Raw genomic sequence first — 23,171 nt, 5'->3', positions numbered from 1 at the left:
GGATTTTGCTACCCGATGGCCGGAAGCAGTACCCTTAAGCAACACCAGGGCTAAAAGTGTGTGCCAGGCATTAGCAGACATTTTTGCCAGGGTAGGGTGGCCCTCCAACATCCTTACAGATTCGGGAACTAATTTCCTGGCAGAGACCATGAAAAACCTGTGGGAAGCTCATGGGGTGAATCACTTGGTTGCCACTCCTTATCACCATCAAACCAATGGCCTGGTGGAGAGGTTTAATGGAACTTTGGGGGCCATGATACGTAAATTCGTAAATGAACACTCCAATGATTGGGACCTAGTGTTGCAGCAGTTGCTTTTTGCCTACAGGGCTGTACCACATCCCAGTTTAGGGTTTTCACCATTTGAACTTGTGTATGGCTGCGAGGTTAAGGGGCCATTACAGTTGGTGAAGCAGCAATGGGAGGGGTTTACGCCTTCTCCAGGAACTAACATTCTAGACTTTGTAAGCAACCTACAAAGCACCATCGGACACTCTTTAGTCCTTGCTAAAGAAAACCTAAAGGATGCTCAGGAAGAGCAAAAGGCCTGGTATGATAAACATTCCAGAGAACGGTCCTTCAAAGTAGGAGACCAAGTCATGGTCTTAAAGGCGCTCCAGGCCCATAAAATGGAAGCGTCGTGGGAAGGACCATTCACGGTCCAGGAGCGCCTAGGAGCTGTTAACTATCTCATAGCCTCCCCCACCTCCAACATAAAGCCTAAGGTATACCATGTTAATTCTCTAAAGCCCTTTTATTCCAGAGAATTAAATGTTTGCCAGTTTACAGCACAGGAAACAGATGACGCGGAGTGGCCTGAAGATGTCTACTACGAAGGAAAAAAGGATGGTGGCGTGGAAGAGATGAACCTCTCCATGACCCTTGGACGTCTACAGCGACAGCAGATCAAGGAGCTGTGCACAAGCTTTGCACCAATTTTCTCAGCCACTCCAGGTCGGACCGAACGGGCATACCACTCCATTGACACAGGTAATGCTCACCCAATTAGAACCCCACCCTACCGGGAGTCACCTCATGCCAAAACTGCTATACAAAGGGAGATCCAGAACATGCTACAGATGGGTATAATCCGCCCCTCTAATAGTGCAAGGGCATCTCCAGTGGTTCTAGTTCCCAAACCAGATGGGGAAATACGCTTTTGCATGGACTACCGTAAGCTAAATGCTGTAACTCGTCCTGACAACTATCCAATGCCACGCACAGATGAGCTATTGGAAAAATTGGGACATGCCCAATTCATCTCTACTTTAGACTTAACAAAAGGGTACTGGCAAGTACCACTAGATGAACCCGCTAAGGAAAGGTCAGCCTTCGTCACCCAGTCAGGGGTGTATGAATTCAATGTACTCCCTTTCGGGTTGCGAAATGCACCCACCACCTTCCAAAGACTTGTAGATGGTCTCCTAGCGGGATTGGGAGAATCTGCAATTGCCTACCTCGATGATGTGGCCATTTTTTCTGATTCATGGACAGAATACCTGGAGCACCTGGAAAAAGTCTTTGAGCGTATCCGGCAGGCAGGACTAACTGTTAAGGCTAAAAAGTGTCAAATTGGCCAAAACAGAGTGATGTACCTGGGGCACCAGGTGGGTCAAGGAACTATAAATCCCCTACAGGCCAAAGTGGATGCTGTCCAAAAGTGGTCGGTTCCAAAGTCAAAGAAACAGGTCCAATCCTTCTTAGGCTTAGCCAGATATTATAGGCGATTTGCACCACACTACAGCCAAATCGCTGCCCTGCTGACAGACCTAACCAGAAAGAAACAGCCAAATGCAGTTCAGTGGACTGATGAGTGTCAAAAGGCCTTTCACCAGCTTAAAGCGACACTCATGTCTGACCCTGTGCTAAGGGCCCCAGACTTTGACAAACCGTTCCTAGTAACCACAGATGCGTCCGAGCGGGGCGTAGGAGCAGTTTTAATGCAGGAAGGACCAGATCAAGAATTCCATCCTGTCGTGTTTCTCAGTAAGAAACTGTCTGAGAGGGAAAGCCACTGGTCAATCAGCGAAAAGGAATGCTACGCCATTGTGTACGCGCTGGAAAAGCTACGCCCATATGTTTGGGGACGGCGTTTCCAGCTACAAACAGACCATGCTGCGCTACAGTGGCTTCATACCGCCAAGGGGAATAACAAAAAACTTCTTCGGAGGAGTTTAGCTCTCCAAGATTTTGATTTTGAAATACAACACATTTCAGGAGCTTCTAACAAAGTGGCTGATGCACTCTCCCGGGAATGTTTCCCAGAATCAACTGGTTAAAAATTGTTCTTGGAATATGGAACATATTGTTAGTTTTTATATAATCAGTAGTATGTCTAAAGGTGCATGTGTCTGTTTTCTCCTAGAGCTCCAGGAAGAAATCACAGCCAGTGTGGAACCGGCTGTCCAACACTATCTGTGATTTGGGGGGCGTGTCATAACTATAAAGGGAAGGGTAACAGCTGTCCTGTGTACAGTACTATAAAATCCCTCCTGGCCAGAGACTCCAAAATCCTTTTCCCTGTAAAGGGTTAAGAAGCTCAGGTAACCTGGCTGGCATCTGACCCAAAGGACCAATAAGGGGACAAGATACTTTCAAATCTTGGGGAGGGGGGTGGGGGGTTTTGTTTGTGCTCTTTGTTTGGGAGTTGTTCGCTCTTGGGACTGAGAGGGACCAGACATCAATCCAGGTTCTCCAAATCTTTCTGAACAAGTCTCTCATATTTCAAACTTGTATGTAAACAGCCAGGCAAGGCGTGTTAGTTTCTCTTTGTTTTCTCAACTTGTAAAAGTACCTTTTACTAGAGTGTTTATCTTTGTTTGCTATACTTTGAACCTGAGGCTAGAGGGAGGTCCTCTGAGCTCTTTAAGTTTGATTACCCTGTAAAGTTATTTTCCATACTGATTTTACAGAGATGATTTTTTACCTTTTTCTTTAATTAAAAACCTTCTTTTTAAGAACCTGGTTGATTTTTCCTTGTTTTAGATCCAAGGGGGTTGGAATTGTATTCACCAGGAGTTGGTGGGAGAAAGAAGGGGGGATGGTTAATTTCTCCTTGTTTTAAGATCCCAGGGGGGTTGGAACTGTATTCACCAGGAGTTGGTGGGAGGAAGGAGGGGAATGGTTAATTTCTCCTTGTTTTAAGATCCAAGGGGTTTGGATCTGTATTCACCAGGGAATTGGTGAAAGGTTTCTCAAGGCTTCCCAGGGAAGGGAATCCATTTGGGGAATGGTGGCAGTGGACCAGATCTAAGCTGGTAATTAAGCTTAGAAGTCTTCATGCAGGCCCCCACATTTGTACCCTAAAGTTCAAAGTGGGGAAGCAGCCTTGACACCCCCTTTCTGTATTTTTAAAAAAAGGTTAAAACAATGTTTAATGGTGTGATTGCCATGCTACTAAGCAGACTGAGGTCTCTGTATTCAAAAACCCTGAACCTTGTTTAAAACCATTAATGTTGTACAGCAACAAAGACATGTTTATACCTTTGACTTTGGGGCCCACTTATTCAATCAAAATTAATTAACACAGAGCCCATGATACATAAACTACTGGTCTCCACTTTTGACCATACTGTTTTAAGTTTCATCCTTGGACAATTTAGTTTTTCATTCACTGTCATAGTATTTCAGGACTAGGTCCTCCTTAATTAACTCCTTCAATTTCTCACACTCTTCATTAAGATTTACTGTGGTCTAGCCATACATTTTTTGTGTTAACTTCTTTCCCAACTACATTATTTCCATTACACAGAACTTGCATGTTTGTTTGCTTAGCTTTACCTTTATTGAAATGATTCATTTTGATTATGTCAAAATGATTTGTTTCAATATTTCCAAAAAGTTTTTTTCTTTTTGTTTCAGCTAAAACAATTTCCCAAAATACACACAAGTTCATGAAAGGTTTTGGATGACCCGAATCTGTATTTTTGAGGGGGGTGGAGGGGTGGGAGGGGAAAGTTCAGCCAAAAAGTTTTGCCTAGCTTTAATCATAAATGCCTCTATAATTTCACCGTTCTTTTGTACTCTTATCTTCCATATATCTCATTTTTTTGTGAAGTGCTGTACTCCTCAAATTTCTTAATACAGTTTCATATTTAGTTACCTCTGCCTGAGTTAACTGAAAACTATTAAACAAACAAAGTGCTTCAGAATCAGCCACTGTCAAAAATAAGGCTACCTTCTGACTGTTTTCTTTTTTACTGGCACCCATTGCTTGCAGATACACAGCTTCTTTGAACTTCCTCCTGTTATTTTTCACATTTCCAGAGAGTTTAATCTCTGGTGCTCCATTCTTACACTCAGGGTATTTTCTTAATTTCTTTTTACTTCTGATATCATGTGGTATTTAGTGATTACACAGTGTTTAAGTGCTTTAAAGAAATCCGATTTATTCTATGTCCAGTTCCAACTTGAGGTGCATAACAAAAAGAGCTTCACAGCACTGTGCCCACACCCTTTGTCTGGGAAGTTCAGTCCTTAAAAGCACATTCGCCAGTACCACAACTATTAACCCCATTTTACCAATGGAGAACAGAATCACGGAGGAGCAGACTTGTCCAAGATCACACAAGAAGTCTATGGGGGAGCTGGGAATTGAACATGGGCTATTGTGGGGTTTAATACAGGAAACCTGCTCTGCTCATGCTTCACTTTTTATTTATTTTTCTCCTGCTTTGAAAATATTTCAGAAGTTTGTGTAAATGTGTTCTTCTGGGAATGCTATCAGCACTTGCTATTTCAGAATGTGCTGTATGGCTTAACTCTCAGGAAGTTGTATCTTGCTTCTGCTACAGTACTCCACTGAAGGCTTTCCTACATTCAGCTGGATTTTCCATCTCTGAAATGTAGTTGAATCACTTGCAGTATTTCCTGCACCAGTGTCTAGGTGCAGACTGGTAGGTTAATTGGCCTGTGTGGCAGTGAATCTTTGACATATGGACACATGGGACCAGATCCTGCATTCCTTGTACACCTGAATCTGCTAATGAAGTGCTACCCCATTACAAGATTTTATGAGGACATGAGATCTCTCTTAAGACTTGATATTTCCCTATATAGCAAACATATGCATCTTGCAGGTTTGTCATGGTAGCCATTAGAGTCCTTGACATTTTTTGTTAGAATACGGGTGTTAACTCCAGTATCCTGACTATATTCCAGTTTGCCGACTTACAATATACCTTCTTAAACTGTAGTAGTGCTATTGTGCACTGCGTACTTCCATTATCTTCATGTTTACAGGTAGATGCATTTCAGTGGGTAGTAGGAGTAAGGTTATTCTTGTAATGTATAATATATAATTTGTAAAATACTCTGGGGTTCTTTGGTTCTTTAAAAGGTACTTTATAACTACATGGGAAATACTAAAATGCATAATAGTAATAATGTGCAGGCCAACCAAAATTGTATCCTCATACCTCATATATTTGATGTTCCATTATTTCTTCTGCATAGCACAGGAGTGGAATATAGAAATCTACAGAAAACTTTTATGTTGCCTGTATTATAAGGATAAAAGAATGAGCTTAGTGGTAAAGGATATGTAGGAATCAAGTTAATGACATGTTAATGACAGAAAAATCTTGTCTCAGAAATGTTCTGAGTAGTTCATCGTCCACAATGAGATGAGATAGCATCAGTGCAACAAAAGTAAGCCTTTTAATTTTCATTTCTCAGTATATAACAGCTATAACAATTAGAGATGGACAAATGCACTTTGCCTAATTTTAAACCCATTAGAATGTTGTGGCTGGTAAAGTTTGGCTCCAGTTTGAATGTTTTTTAAATTGCATTCCACTGTGAAAAGGAGCAGGGCTGGAATAGAGTAATAATTCCATGGGGGAAGGAATAGTATGGTAAATTATGAAGAAGAGAGTGGACAGATTCAAAAATAAAGCATACAGAGAAAGATTGCAAGAAAAGGAAAATCAGAGAAGGGGAGAGAAATAGTCTAATGCAAAAATACAGTAAATATTGTAGATGTAGAATATAGAGAACATCCATTCCTGGGAATATTTTAGCCCTGATAAAAAAAAGTGTCTTTCCTTGAACTATAAACAAACACCCATCATAAATATTAATTTAAATTACAGGAAAAGAATCTCTGAGAAGTCAAACTAGTTTTAGATATCCCCCAAATAGTTTGAGGCCTTGCAAAGTCTCACATCCCACCAGGCTCTCTCATCCTGATAACTTTATATAAGAGAGCAGTTTTGATTTGTGAAGAGTGAACAGGATAAAATCTAGATTTTATTTCTAGATTACGGTCTCTAAATGAAATGCGGTCATTATCAAATTAGTGATTTGCAGGTTTGGGAATACGAGCACATCTGGTTAACGCATGAATAATTATATTTCTACAAAAGACAAACATTTTGAAACATAACCTGAAATGGCTGTTTTCTTGATTTTAGAAAAGGGAAAATTTTATAAATAGATAAGCAGATTTAAATATCTTGTGTAAACTAATTTGTACTTACTCATACTATGTAAATAAACCAAATGAAGCACAAGAAAAGGATTTATATAGATTAGACAAACTGTTGGGCAATATACATTCTAACACATACCAATTAATCTGACAAACAAATCTATTTCTAGAGTGCTCATAATGTAATATTTGTATGTATCCATTATACACACACACCCTTCTGCGATTGGACTGAACTAGTAGGAATTAGGGAAACATAATGCCTTAAAAATAGACCCAAAGGGAAAATCTACTGTGGTCTAAACCACAGTTCTTTGCCTCATTTGAGGAAAAAATGACACATATGTTATAAGAGGTTATTCTGAGCTATTATTTTATATATATCCATTACACAGTCATTTTTCCATTTTAAATTGGAGCTAGCTAATCCATATTATATTCATTCTCAAGTGTTGACTTTTCTGTCTCAATTTCTCTGTAAATGAGCAATAGGACACAGTATTGTACAGAAGAGACTGGTTCTGTCATCAACAGAAGTTGGTCCAATAAAAGATATTACCTCACCCACCTTGTCTCTATAATATCCTGGGACCTACATGGCTACAAAAATACTGCATACTAAGATCTTCAAGTGAACGGAAAAACTAAGTTTTCTACATTGAACATATGTTTTGGAGGGAAATACAAAAGAAGACCCCTCTGCTTCATAGAGTTACCTACCAAATGGCTCCTTAAGACTGGTATGTAGGCATATCAAAGGTAGGTAGGAATATATGATATATGGTGCTTTATAACTTTACAGAGAACAGACATGAAATCTTAAACTCCCACTGAATACATTAAAATAGCTGGGCGAGGGTCTGAGACATTAGTCAGAAAACACACCTGTTGTATGTGCTGACAAATTGATAATTTATAGTAAGCAATGGAATTTTTCTTCTCTCTGTACATATTATATCCTATCTGAATAAAAACAAATCCATTTTGGTGGCTGTCATCACAGCTCTCAAGGTCATATATTGATGTTGTTTTTCATCATTTGTGGTGAAGGGTTGGAGATAGGGTCAAGAGAAAAAAATGTGTCTAAAAGGAATTCATGTTCCAAAGCAGGCCCCTGTTCAGACAAACAAATGTGCACATATGTGCATGCAGAGGTCAGGAGAGGCGCGTTTCTGGTGCTTCCTGTTACCAGAGTGCTCAGCAAAAGAGGTACATGCATAATACGCAAAAAAATTAGTTGATAGATAGGGTGCCAGTAGATCATGCTCAAGAACATGCAGCCTTGTTCCTGGGTTATATAGGACTAATAAAACTGTTTCATGTTGTGCACTGTAAATAGCTTCTTCTGTGCAGCTCTGCATATGCTGCTGTTAACACTTCCCACCGCATTTCTATAGATGCTTTCACCTACACCTGACCAAGATGGAGGATTCATATTGATATAATAACAAATAAAATTAGCCATCCAGAGCATCCTCAGAAAATATGGAAATACCCAGTGCAATTTATTGACATTTAGAATTTTAAAACATTTCTAAAGGTAGAGTTTTCATAAAAAATCTGGTTTGTATTAATCATTGGTCAACCTCCTCTATCCTAATAGCAGGTCTCCTTCTTCTCCTGTTGCCATGGCTAGGATGGCCAGGAGACCGATCTTCTTTCAGGCCTCTATCCAACAAAGCACTTAAGCATGCACTTAATTTTAATATGCAAATTGTCCCATTGACTCAACAGAACTATTTGTGTGCATAAAGGGAAGCACATGCTTAAATGCTTTGCAGGATAGGAGTCTTAAAAAGGAAAAGGTGGATAGGGGACAGGTAGGTCTTATGTTCCCATTAGAAGCTGCTGCTGCTCCACTTATTACTGGGACATTTTGGGTCCATATTGTCAAAGATATTTAGGTTCCTCACTTCCACTGAAATCAATGGAAGATAGGAGCCTAAGTACTTTTGAGGATCTGGGTCTTGGAGCCCAGAAGTGCCTCAGTCAAGCATTGTCTACTCGCTTCAGATTCTCCTGCATAATAAATCCTCACTCACCAGCCATGGAAAACAGGGAATTCTAGGTGAGTAATGTTCATCCAACATGGAGAGAGAGAGAAAGGCAAGGGGAGCATTCCCTCTGCTAAAAACTGAAAAGCTGAGGGAGGGGACCTCTGCTACTCTCCCTTTACTTTAACTCTTGAAGACAGTGATTATTCTCAGGATTAATTTTTTTCTGCCCCATCTTGGGGGCTGAAGAGTGGGGAAAAGTTTTAGGGAGAATGCTGACACTAGCACTCCCCGAGTCAAAAATTGATGTGTTAGTGTGGACTGAGATATTGCATCCCCCAAAAGGGGTATGGCCGAAGGGGTATGGCCTGCAGTTACTGGATGGACTGCTTGTCAGATCTTGGATGCACCTCCAGAAAAGAAAGTGTAAGAGTCACATGTCCATGGGGGAATATTGACTGCATCAGCACTAGAAGTGGAGTGACTCCAGCAAGTGCCACTGGAGAAATATAGCTCCACACTCCCCCTATGGCAGCAAGAGCCGCAACCCAGCTTTAAGACTTCATATGTAAAATCCCTGACCTATTGAAGTCAATGGGAATTTTGCCATTGACTTCAATGGGGCTAGAATTTCATCCCAAGTGTTTATATACTTTCGAATGAAAATTGGTTTTTGTCTGAACAATTGTTACCCACTATCATGCTAAATTGTTTTTGTGTTTTATTGAGTAGTGAGAGAACAGGATACTTTTGGAAATTTCTTAAGGATCCACTGAGAACATTTTGGTTAGAATTGACAAGATATAGCTATTTTAACATAATAAGCACTTTCAGCACTTGATTTACTTTTATTAACTGAATGATTGTATAAAGTAAATAACAAAATTATAGTAATAGGATTTTAGGAAATATATTCGCATCCATAGACATTCAATTTGACTCAATGGATCCTTTGCCACTAAATTCAATGAGAGCAGAATCAAATCCTGTATTAGAACTCCAGGCAGAATTTCTTTCTCTTTTGAAATTATAGTTGCAGCAGGTGATCTGAATAGTTTTGAATAGCTTTTAAAGGAGATTGATCTCCACTTGTTGGTGTCTCGTTTCTGGCTGCTATTAGCAATGCTCAATATTATTACATATTGATGTATTAATAGTACAATAGTACTGTATTTTTATATACAGTAACAGATTATCACTTTTTAAATATCTCTCAAGTGATTTCTACTCAACCTCTACTCAAATACAAACTTTCCCAAACTTCATATATTAAAGGACCACTTTCTTATTTTTTTATATTTGTTTTATAGTTCCATGGGTTTAGTCCTCTGTACAATATAAAACAAGGGTCGGCAATGTTTGGCACGTGGCTCGCCAGGGTAAGCAACCTAGCAGGCTGGGCCAGTTTATTTACCTGCTGACGCGGCAGGTTCAGCTGATCGCCGCCCCCACTGGCCGCGGTTCACCGTCCCGGGCTAATGGGGGCGACGGGAAGCCGTGGCAAGCACATCCCTCGCCCGCGCCGCTTCCCGCCGCCCCCATTGGCCCGGGACAGTGAACCGCGGCCAGTGGGGATGGTGATCGGCCGAACCTGCCACGTCAGCAGGTAAATAAACTGTCCCGGCCCGCTAGGGTGCTTACCCTGGTGAGCCGCGTGCCAAACATTGCCGACCCCTGATATAAAATGTTTAAACATAAAGGAATACTTAAAATATTGCATTGGAGAGGGATAACTAGCTTGAAAATTTAATGACTTGGAGCTAGTGTGCATTCTTGAAAGGATAATATTCCCTAAATGAGTCTGCCTAATCTTTCTTGCCAAACTGTTAAAGACGGAAATCATTGGTTTACATATTAAAGTGATTATGAATAGATCAAAACTCAGGCATATTCCCTAATGGGAAATGCTAAGTTAAATTCTTGTTGGCCAAAGTCCCATCCTGATTTCAGTAAAAGATCTAAGAAAGATTGCTAACAAAAGTTGTGTCATGTATCACTATAAGGGAACAAGAACAACTTAAAGCAGGGGTAATCAATTATTTTTTGTCAAGGTCCAAATTTCTTGGTCATGGTATAGTCAAGGTCCTGACTCCATAGAAAATAATATAAAATAATAACAAAAATGACAATAATACATAAATAAAAAGATTTCGCAGTCCATTCAAAACCATCTGATAGTCTGGATTTGACCCATGGTCCACCTATCAATTACCCCTGAAGAGTGACCCCCACACACTTTATTGTAAAGAACAAACAACTCGAGGCAATCTTCATTTTCTAAACCAACAGTGTAGTATTTATATTAACATTAAATATATATTTTTTAAAATTAAAATTAAATGATGATACAAATATACATTCCTATAGTATTTTAATTGTTATAATATGAAAAATGCATTTAATGAGCCCTTGGATTACAGCCTGCTTTAAAGACATACCTAATCTAACAGTGTACTAAACCAGTTAAATCTTTCAGTGACACAAACTTGATGAGTTTGGACAGCATAAAAGAATAAAGAAAATACCCATCTTTCACAGTACTGGGGTATTTCTCTTTAGTGGAACTGCTCCCATGATTCAAATTATACATGTGGTTATGTACCTTTCTGAATCAGGGCCAGAGTACATTTTTCCTATAGAGAAATCTCTATGTTATGAAAACATGATTTTCCATTTGTAATTAAAGTGCAGTTATGGTAAGAGAAGGGGCCATGTCAGGATGTCTCTGAACTTTGTAATCAATCTAGTCCAATTTTGCTTTCCTCTTGGTCCAAAATAGCCTGAACTTGATAACCTGCTTGACATGCTGCAACAGTCATTTATTCACCAGGGTTCTGGGATTTGGCTGAGAGTATGGGAGTTCAGAAACAAGCTTTACAATTGCTCTGATTTATTGGCTAATTTAAAGGACTTGATCCTAAAAACACTTATGCACATTCTCACACTGTGATTGGCCCCCTAAGGAGAGATGGGCTGTGATAAGTTTAACTCATCTCCATAAGTGAAGGAAATCAAGGCCAGGTAATGGAGGAGGGGCATCCCTTATAAGAACAGCAGGAAGCTGCAGGAGAGAGGAAGATATGGCAAAGACCATGGAATAACGAAAGGACCTGTGACCATGGGAATTGGAAGACAGAGCCGGAAGACTGAGCTCCAGCCAACCAAAGTCTGGGTGTTTGACTGAATTGGGATTCAGCTCTGAGAAGGAGGACTGGGAACTCCCTTCCAAGGAGAGAGAGAAACACTGAACTGGGGTCAGGGCCTGGAGGGCCAGTGTGTACCCAAAGGACTGAATAAATTTGACCCAGATGGCAGTGTTTAAATTACCCTTGGATTGAGTATGTGGAGTTTAAGAAGCCCCTGAAGCAGTAGAGACTGTGGCAGGGTACCTCAGAGTGACCTCTGGCCAGGCAGAGGTGCTCTTACATACATACTTAACTTCAAGAGGTTGATTTTATTTTTTATGAGGAGATGGTAGGAGGGCATCCGGAGTGGATGATGTGATTGTCATTTGGGTTATATTGGAGAAGTGTTATCAAATACATTTAGTAGCGATCTCTAAAGAGGATCAAACTGAATTGACCTGAACTCCTCTGAAAGTTCATTCCACAGATAGATCCTCTCAACTGGCAATACTTTACCAGCACTTCTTTCCTAATGTACAGTTTACTTACCACTACTGAATGTAAGAAAACTGATGCCTGGAGATGTGTGATAGTCAGTCACTGCTCTAGGTAGTTCTGTCAGTGAGGCAGTAAGGGACCACAGTTCCAAGGAGTTAACCAGAAAGAGACCTGGGGCCAGATAAAGATTCCGATAAATGCCTAATTAAATTTTCAAAAGTGCTCAGGAACCTAACATCCATTAACTTTAATGAGATTTATACACCTAGGTGCCTTTAAAAAATGTACTAGGTCCCTAAATACCTTTAAAAACCTGGACCCAGTTGGAAGATATGCTCTGGAACAATTGAAGCTATAGCTTTATAAATAGACTGTAGTTACAGCCATTGGTGTTTGTAAAGAATGTACTCTGCACACAGGGTAGTAAGTTTCCAGTTAGGTGGCTGTTGCCTGTTGTAACCCATGTAGTGAGTATAAAGCCATTCAGTAATGATACAACTAGAACAGAAACCCAAAGAATGATGAACACATTATTTTTGTATTATTTTAGATCACCACCACTTGCACCGCTTGTCCTAATTAGAGGAGGGGAAGAAAAAGATAAGGGCAGGAATGTGCAAAAATCCGGTGCTGAGTTATTTGCCACTTCATATGCTCTCACTTAGACTCATATGACCCTATTAACTTTAATGAGGTTACATTGGTATAAATGACCACAGACATTGGACCAATATCTGTAAGCAGTTTTTTTAAAAAGGAAATGCTATTTTTGTGTGTGTGTGTGTATCTTTGTGTGTTTATGTCTGTGTAAAAGGAAGTCAGCTTCTATGCATTAGCTAGAGTGAGGCATTTTTGTCAACGTCCCTCAGTGAGTGCTAATGAGGCATTCTGCACACATTGGGCCTGATTTTTATTTGTGCATCATCCTTGTTAATAACAACATCTAATTAAGACATCCATTAAAAGTCCATAATGTTAATTTAATGGAAAAATTCCAATAGAACTCCATTAGACTCTCCCTGTTAGCTTAACATTACACAACTTTAACAAATGTCTTAATTAGATGTTCTTACTGAAAAGAATATTATACAATTAAAAATTGGCCATTATTTAAAATGGAGAGTAGTGTTCCCTATTGCTAGTGCTTTAATTGTCATGAATTATAGATGTTTGGATATCTCTAAAGTTTCTGTGATTGTCTGTCACGTACCTTTGTTGGAAAAGAGGGTTAGTTTGTGGTTGTGAACAAGTACAGCAATTATTAGAAGGGATAGGGCAAACTCAGAGGGATGTATCACCTCCTGAAATGTGCATCTAAATCCCATGGGAGATATTGAGAACAGTACATTTGCATCAAAGGAAGAAGACACCTAGTTTTAGCTCTAGAGAGCGCCGAAGTTAAGATCCAGATCTGAATTCCCAACAAGTTTTAATGTGTTTAGATTCAGAAGGTTTGGCTCAAGCCATCATCAAGTCAAGGCAGCTGCAACGTTTCAATCTAGATCCAGAGCCAATGTTCCCCAAAGGCTGGGTAGGGATGATGGAGGTGTTTGGTTCAGTTTGATTTCTGTTTTTTCTCTTCATCTGGGCAATTATTGGATGTAGTCGGATGCCACATTTAATGGTGATATTACAGCTCCTCCTCACCCCCCATGTATAGTTAACAATGGGTAAGAAGATAGACTGAGAATATCAAGAAGGGGTAGGAGGAGGAAAGGAAAAGAGCAGTAGAATCAAGATATAAAAAAGAAGTGGAAGCAGGTGAAAGGAATGGTGAGGAAAATGAGAAAGCAGAGGGTGGGAGAGTGAAATTAGCCTTAACTTCCTTCCCACCCCAAAAGAGAAAACCCTTCTAATTTCATTTCATTACTTCATGAAAGTTAAACAGACGAAAAAAATCATTTATCTTCTTACCATAAAATAAGAAGAAAGCAAAGATAGTAGTGTATTGTGTGGTTTGAGTTCCTATTGTACAGAATTACTGCAACATTAACATAAATCAACCATGTCTCATATTGCCTCACTGATCCTAAATGACTTTGCCATTTATATTCTTAGTGTTTTCTTTTTCTTCTCTCTCTATTTTTGTGGTTCTATATATAAAACTTTTTTACAAATTTCATGTCTCCAGAATTTGTTAGTCTCTAAGATGCCACATGTACTCCTGTTCTTTTTAAGAAATAGAAAGATCGCCACAGCTGTACATGTGCATGCAATTGACAACTCACAATTTCCCTCTGCACAGTGATTGCAGTACCATGTACAATTTTAAGCACAGAAAAATACCGCCAGCACATGGAGCAATGCATATAACCTGACCACTGTAGATCCCATTTTTATAAATACTGACAGACCTTTGGGTGAATTAATATAAACAGGTGTTTGGATTAGTAAATCATGCTGTTACATTATCGCCCCAGATATGTGGGAAGAAAGACAAGACACAGGGATGTGGTTTAATTATGCTGCAACTTTATTAGCTTAACTCATCTGGGAACTGGCCATCTATAAGTATAGGCTTGAAGTTAGGTGAAGGTTTCTAACCATCAGAGGTTGAAGTTCTGGGACAGCCTTCCAAAGGAAGCAGTGGGGGCAAAAAAATAACTGGCTTCAAGACTGAGCTTGATAAGTTTATGGAGGGGGTGGTATGATGGGACAGCTTATGATGGCGTGTAGCCCCTCAGTGACTGCCAATACCAAAAATCCCCAATGGCTGGAGATGGGACACGAGATGGGGAGGGCTCTGAGTTACTACAGATAATTTTTTTCCAGGTGTCTGGATGATGGGTCTTGCCCACATGCTCAGGGTCTAACTGATCACCATATTTGGAGTCAGGAAGGAATTTCCCCCCGGTCACACTGGGAGAGACCCTGAGGTTTATTTATCTTCCTCTTCAGCATGCGACACAGGTCACTTGCAGGTTTAAACTAGTGTAAATGGTGAATTCTCTGCAACTTGAAGTCTTTAAACCATGATTTGTAACTCAGTAACTTCAGTAACTCAGCCAGAAGTTAGGGGTCTATTTCAGAAGCAGGTGGGTGAGATTGTGTGGCCTACAATGTTCAGGTCAGACTAGATGATCATGATGGTCCATTCTGACCTTAAAGTCTATGAGTCTATAACTATCTGGCAGTAACTCAGACAGCACAGACCCTTATACCTTTCTTAATCATTTCCACTAGATGGAGTGCTATCATCAGCCCATCACCCCTCTCTAGCTGGTCCTAGCCTATTGCTAGGATTCCCACCACTCTTCCCAGTATGAGGGTTAAGGGACTGCGGAAAGGGGCTTGTCTCTTCACTGTACCAGGTATTAGGAGCTCTAGCATTTTATATGAAGCTTTCCTTTAAGTCCACATCTAATTCTGGTTTGTCAGGAAATCAGATCCATCTGGAATGAATACCTGCACTGGACACCTGCTAATCCAGGCATGAGATGAGACTCAGCCTGGAGGGACAAGATTTATATAGCCTCTCCTGGGCACACAGGAGCCAATGGCTCACCTGCTTTAGGCAGAAGAAAGAGAGCTGTGGTCCCCCCCCAGCTACTCTCTAATACATTAACCTGTTACCAAGATGCAGCTCTAGTGCCACTCTATGGACTGGTTGGCAGAAGATTCTTCTCCTCGGACACCTGCAGTGTCCCTGTGCCAACCCCTGGAACTTGGCTTGTTCTCAAGTCCAAAATTTCTTCCCTCCTCATTCCTGCTAAATATGTGTGATGAAGCCCAACACCTATTGTAGATACAGGAAGTAGGACAAGTAAAGGACACTTGGGTGTTATAAAAGGAACTCTGAGCATTACAGTTCCACTTGGGAGTCACAAAATATGCCAAGATGAGAAGCAGGGCAGTGCTTCTGAATCACTCCAGGCATGCAAAGAGAAATTTCTAAATTATTTGCAGCCAGTGCCTGTTTAAATAGCTGGTGCTGCTTTTGACATTTCTCTCTCCAGTGCCAAAGAAGTTGAAGGTATATCAGTTTTCTTAAATTAATCAAAAAGAAATATGACAAGTAATTTAAACCATTCTCCAAAAATCAGTCACAGGAAGCAGAATACTCCTGGGATGTTGCTATGCAAATACTAAAGTATTTAGAGACCAACTTCACTGAGGGAACACCATGAAAAATAAAAGCCTACCTTAAGACAACTTTACTCACTGTTGACAGGACAAAGCAGCTCTGTTGTTCGTCCTTCCAGTTTGAAAATGACCATGACATCACTGGTTGGTTTAGTTTCTGTGAACACGTGAGTGACTGATCAGGGCAATATGAGCTTTGAATGGTCTGTCACACACTGAACAAGAGATGCCACTGTGAGTTACTTGATTTTAACAGTGGACATGCTGTTGTGAGATTTATACTGCTGGCGCTTCTGCTCTGCCTCAGTAATTCTTCTCTGCTCATTGACTGTAGCTCTAGTATGGATGAGACTTTACCAGATAGAATGATCATGAGTGAGATCTTCCCAAAACTCTGGATTGATGTTGAAACACCACACGGATAACTTGAGGGAGTCCTTGAAATGTTTCTTTTGGCCTTGCGGAGAATGCTTTCTCTACTTTAGTTTACCGTAAAAGATCTTCTTTGGCAGTCACTCATATGACATTCTGGTGACATGGCCTTCCCATCTCATCTGTGATTTCATCAACAGAGTATAGATGCTTGGAATGCCTGCCAGTATGAGAACCTTAGTACCTGGAATCTTGTCTTGCCATTTCATCCTCAGACAGACCACGTGAAAATGATTCAGCTTCATAGCATGGCATCTGGTAGGTGAACTTGTCCACTGCCTAGAGGGTTTAGCCATTCACTGTGACAGTAAAAAGAAGAACAGGAGGACTTGTGGCACCTTAGAGACTAACAAATTCATTAGAGCATAAGCTTTCGTGGACTACAGCCCACTTCTTCGGATGCATATAGAATGGAACATATATTGAGGAGATATATATACACACATACAGAGAGCAAAAACAGGTGGGAGTTGTCGGACAAGCACCTACAAGATCTCTATCAAGCATTCTTAAAACTATAATACCCACCTGCTGAAGTGAAAAAACAGATTGACAGAGCCAGACGAGTACCCAGAAGTCACCTCCTACAAGACAGGCCCAACAAAGAAAATAACAGAACACCACTAGCTGTCACCTTCAGCCCCCAACTAAAACCTCTCCAGCGCATCATCAGAGATCTACAACCTATCCTGAAAGATGATCCTTTACTCTCACAGATCTTGGGAGACAGACCTGTCCTCGCTTACAGACAACCCCCCAACCTAAAGCAAATACTCACCAGCAACCACACATCACTGAACAAAACCACTAACCCAGGAACCTATCCTTGTAACAAACCCCGATGTCAACTCTGTCCACATATCTATTCCAGTGACATCATCATAGGACCTAATCACATCAGCCATACCATCAGGGGCTCGTTCACCTGCACATCTACCAATGTGATATATGCCATCATGTGCCAGCAATGCCCCTCTGCCATGTACATTGGCCAAACCGGACAGTCTCTACGCAAAAGAATTAATGGACACAAATCTGACATCAGGAATCAAAATACTCAAAAACCAGTGGGAGAACACTTTAACCTGTCTGGTCATTCAGTGACAGACCTGCGGGTGGCTATATTACAACAGAAAAACTTCAAAAACAGACTCCAACGAGAAACTGCTGAGCTAGAATTGATATGCAAACTAGACACAATCAACTCCGGTTTGAATAAGGACTGGGAATGGCTGAGCCATTACAGACATTGAATCTGTCTCCCCTTGTAAGTATTCTCACACTTGTTATCTAACTGTCTGTCTGTACTGGGCTAGCTTGATTATCACTTCAAAAGTTTTTTTTCTCTTAATTAATTGGCCTCTCAGAGGTGGTAAGACAACTCCCACCTGTTTATGCTCTCTGTATGTGTGTATATATATCTCCTCAATATATGTTCCATTCTATATGCATCCGAAGAAGTGGGCTGTAGTCCACGAAAGCTTATGCTCTAATAAATTTGTTAGTCTCTAAGGTGCCACAAGTCCTCCTGTTCTTCTTTTTGCGGATACAGACTAACACGGCTGCTACTCTGAAACTGTGACAGTAGGCTCTACATAAAGCTTTCCTGGTGAAGGCTGGTAAATCACTTCTGTCTTCTTGATGTTAATTGTCAGAACAAATTATTGTCACAAGCTGAAGAGAAATAGTCCATACTCTGCTGCATGTCAGACTCAGATTTGGCATGCAGGGAACAGTCATTGGCAAATAGAATGTTTACAGGGACAGTCACTTCCTGTACCTTCATCTTCACCTGTATTCTCCTCATACTGAAGAGCTTGCCATCAGTCCAGTATCTGATGCCAATCCCGGTGACACAGTCATGAAAGTCATCTCTAAGCATGGCAGAGAACATCATACTGAAGAGGGGTGGGGCCAACACACAGCCCTGTTTGACTCCATTGGTGACTGAGAATGGTTCAGATGACTCACCATTGTCCACAACACAAGCAAGCATGCCGTCACGGAATTGCTGAACCACTGCAATGAATTTCTCCGGGCAACTGAATTTTGCCATGATCTTCCAAAGGTCCTTCCAACTGACTGTATCAAATGCTTTTGTCAAGTCAATGAGTATACAGGTTGGAGTTCTGTTCCTGGCATTTCTCCTGAAGTTGATGAGCTGCAAACACCATGTCTATGGTGCCACGTCCTTTCCTGAAGACACACTGACTCTCAAGCAGGAGCCTTTGTTCAATGTGTGGCACAAGGTGATACAGCAGAATTCTTGCGAGAATTTTGCTGGTATTGACAACAAGGAGATGCCCTGATAGTTGTTGCAGGATTGTCTGTTTCCTTTCCACTAGTACAAGTGGATGATGCATGCATCCTTGTACTCCCTGGGGTATAGTTCCTTGAGTCCACATTGACTGGAAAAATTCTGTCAATTTCAGAGCCATGTTCAAGCCTCTGGCCTGTAGACTTCTGCTGATATAGCACCTGCTCCAGGTGCTTTACCATTTGACAGCAGGTCAATCGCTTTCACAGTTTCAGTCAGCGTTGGGGGATCAGCAAGAGATATGTTGATAGCGATCTGGGTCAGTCGATCAATTGCCTCCTCACTAATAGATGATTATTGATTATCTAAATCAGCTCTACACCTGGTATTGCCAACCACAAGAAGATCCACCACAATATATGGGGATTTTCCAAAGGCATAGAACTGGTTTAATACATCATGCCTCTCCTACCCATACACACATCTATGGGAATAGAGGATAATTTATAGACCAGTGTTTTCCGAACTTGGGACGCCGCTTGTTTAGAGAGAGCCCCTGGCAGGCAGGGCCAGTTTGTGTACCTGCCGTGTCCGCAGATCCGGCCAATCATGGCTCCCACTGGCAGCGGTTCGCTCTCCAGGCCAATGGGAGCTGCTGGAAGCGGCAGCCAGTATGTCTCTCTAAACAAGCAGCGTCCCAAGTTTGGGAAACACTGATCTATAGGAAGAGGTGCCATTGACAGACTGTATAAACTAGAGGAACCCAGGGATCACATGGCTCAAAATCAGGACTTAACCTAATCAGGTCATTTGTACCACCCTCTGAGTTGCACTGTGTGCTTCCTGTATACTGCTCAGGTTTGGGTCAAAGGGTTTGGGATTTTTTAAAGTATGACTCTGATATAAGAAAACCATTCTGAATGGCTCTGAGGTAAATACTGTTCTGATGTATGCATGCAAAACCTGGACAATGTACAGATGCCATGCTATGAAGCTGAATCATTTTCACATGGACTGTCTGAGGAAACTGATGAGGATAAGATGGCAAGACAAGATTCCAGGTACTGTGGTTCTCATACTGGCAGGCATTTCAAGCATCTATACTCAGTTCTGTATGTTTCTGGAATTAATTTCTTTGAGTTCCCAACACCCAGCCTATAGTATAGGGAAACGCTGACACATATTGATTTTGGGTCAAGTATTTCAACTGCAGTTTAAATAATGAATGCTTTAAATAAGAAAATATACACATTAATTAGGATGATTCTTTTCTCTTTTTATGACACTTTCTTTCTTGTTTAGTGATTAAGTCCTTCCATAATATTTGTTAAGAGCTTTGGAGAGGACTCTAGCATGATATTAACACTAAGTGGTATTATTAATAATTGAACAGTACTCATTTTTTGAAACATACATTAAAATGTTTTCAAAGTAGAAAAATGTATTTTTCTATAAAATAAAGCATTGCCATTTACATATATAGCTTCAGTTATGTAAGTATTACTATATTTCTTGCATGCCCTTTTACTTGTTGTATTGCCAGTGGGCTTTTCCTCAAATCAAAGATGGCTGACCTGCTAGTATGTCACATACTCCTGAAAGTGTCAAGAGTAGGTAGAACTCAAGTGTACAATCTGTATATAATCTCTACTGGAGAAAGGTATGAGTTGCTAGCATCACTCGGCAGGAAGAAGACAAGATTGACTAAGTAAAAGCAACGATTGATGAGAGAAGAGAAATGGGAAGATAACTGGAACACATGTCAAGAGACATCAGAGGTGAAATTGAAAAAAAAATTCAATTTCAAAGCAATTTCTAACTGGTGACATTGACTGCACTGAAGTGAGGAGGACAGAGAGAAGGCTGAAATAATAGGGAGGTAGGGACTTCTGGGATGTGAGGGCAGGGCTGATAGGAAAATTGCATGCTCCTAAAGCATATGGAAATGCATCATCTTAAATATACATTTCAAGCTTTTCTGATGCTGAGGTGAGATGAGCTAGTACTACAAAGAGTGAGTTCCTCTAGTACTTGTTTCTTATATGTCATTGGAGCTGGTTTCAGTTTTTGTGAATAAAGGGACACTAAACACTGATCATAATTTATACTATAAACAGAGGACATAAAACAAAGATTCTTTCCTTTATAAGAATACAGCCTCTGCAATTTATTCCCCAAACTATATATAGATTTTGTAAAATCCCACAGTATTCAAAGTCCTATCATTCCTATCTGTAAGATTAACTGCTCTTGCTAGTACCCTGGGAATATATATTCCCAGGTGTCACGGAGTGTGGGGGACTCAGGGCCCTGCACCCCCGGCTTCCTGCGATTCACCATGACTCTCCGCCTGTCAGTAAAGCAGAAGGCTTATTTAGACGACAGGAATACAGTCCAAGACAGGTCTTGCAGGCACAGACAACAGGACCCCCCTCAGTTTGGTCCATCCTGGGGTATCAGGGCGCCCCAGCCCCTTGGGAGGTCAGAGCCCCGTCTGCCTACCAGCCATCTCTCCCGGCAGCTCCTGAAACTCTCCCCTCAGCGACCCCTCCCACAGCCTTTGTTCAGTTTCCCCGGCAAAGGTGTCACCTGGCCTCTAACCCCTTCCTGGGTTCTCGTGTTACATGCTCAGGTATTCTCCATTGGTCAGTCTCCCATCCCCCAATGCAGATTATCCTAGCCACACTCCCCTGTCAGCATTCAAAGACCACAGTAAGAACAGTCCCAGTTCATCACACCAGGGTACTAGCAAGTATATATATATATATATATATATATATATATATATATATATATATATATATATATATATATATATATATATAAGAGTTTAAGAATGTCTATATAGAAGCTGAGTACTTTCTAAGAATTGATGAATAAGGAAACATTTTTCATTTTCACCTTTAATTCAGCAGAATGTCTTGCCTACTGTAGATAGTCATTACAAAAAGAGATGTAACTCCATTTTACTCCTGTTATTTTAATCAATTTTTCTTTCTATTTGGCTGGAAATGTTTATTTTCCCTTTTCTAAATTATCTATGTTCCTGGATCATGAATATTGTTTCTGACCTTTACTATTTCAATTCATAGAATGCCTGCTTCCAAACAGTACAAAGCAGTAAAAAACTCAGTGAAAAAACTTTTCAGGTAATCCAGGGTGGCAGTGGCTTCCTCAGTGTGGAAGCTGAATATATGTTTTATTATCCTGTGTTATAACAGACAAGTATTGCTGTTTTGTGTGTGTGTGAGAGAGACACACAACTGAATACCTGCTAAACAGATGCAATAAAACTGCATTAATTCTTTCAGATATAACACTTAGCAAATGTTCCATCTGTGTCCTTTAGTTGAGAACTGTTATCCTGAAGAAGGTGCACAGATGACACTTACAATAAATAATATAAAATATAGCTTAGATTAGTCTTAATCTCCTTGAGGCTCCTGTTTTCCACAGTTAATGAACAGCTTGCTGCTGTGATAGCTGACAAATCAGTTGGTATACACTAATTTTAGAGGATTACTGCTTAAATAGATTCCAGAGAAGTAGTACTGTACCTCCTTTATTATTTTTATCCCCTTTTTTTCCCTTGTGGAATTAATATGATTCTCAAAGAAAGTTTCAATTTGTCACAGCATGGCTTAGAGGTGTTATTTCCCAGCTTTAGACAGTGACTGAAAGGGGCACACTTTTTTTCATTGCTCGGTACCGTTCAGTGTACACACACAGCACCGGTTTTGTAAACAGAAAGCCAATGCACTTGTATTGAGTTTTCAGTGAAGAGAGGGAGAAGACATAGATGAGTATTAGAATTAAGAATTGTGCCAAGAGTGTAATACGTTCATTACAGGCCAGCAGTGTAATTCACTAAGTGAGAAAGGGTAACAGTACCCTTATGTTGGCACTACCAAGTTTTCATTAAAGCAGGAAGTGGGCACATTCTGTAGAATATTCAGAAAATATAATGGTTTTTCATCAAATTTCTGTAATGAATATTTTTTCCTTAGTATTTGACCAGCTTTAATTAATTCGATAACAGGTTGGAGTATTACGAGTACGTTACCATTAAGATTTCTCTTGAAAGAATCAATGAGATTTTTCCATACTTTGAATTACAAAATTCCTCAAACATGAAAACTTCAAGAATACTTGAAAAATATAGTGTAGTATAGTCTCCTCTAGCAATATAATACAGTATAACATACCCTGAGATGAAGGGCCAGATCCTCTGCTGGAGTAAACTGGCAAACTTCTAAATATTCAGGGCAGTTCTTGACCCTGCTTAAGTTCCTTTTGTACTACCAGAGCAGCATAAAGGGACTTTAAGCTTATCCTAAATGACTAGTTGAAAAT

This window comes from Chrysemys picta, chromosome 6, assembly GCF_011386835.1.
Source record: "Chrysemys picta bellii isolate R12L10 chromosome 6, ASM1138683v2, whole genome shotgun sequence".
NCBI classification, from domain to species: Eukaryota; Metazoa; Chordata; order Testudines; family Emydidae; genus Chrysemys; species Chrysemys picta.
The sequence above is the reverse complement of the archived record's forward strand: the minus strand, read 5'-3'. Positions refer to the sequence as shown.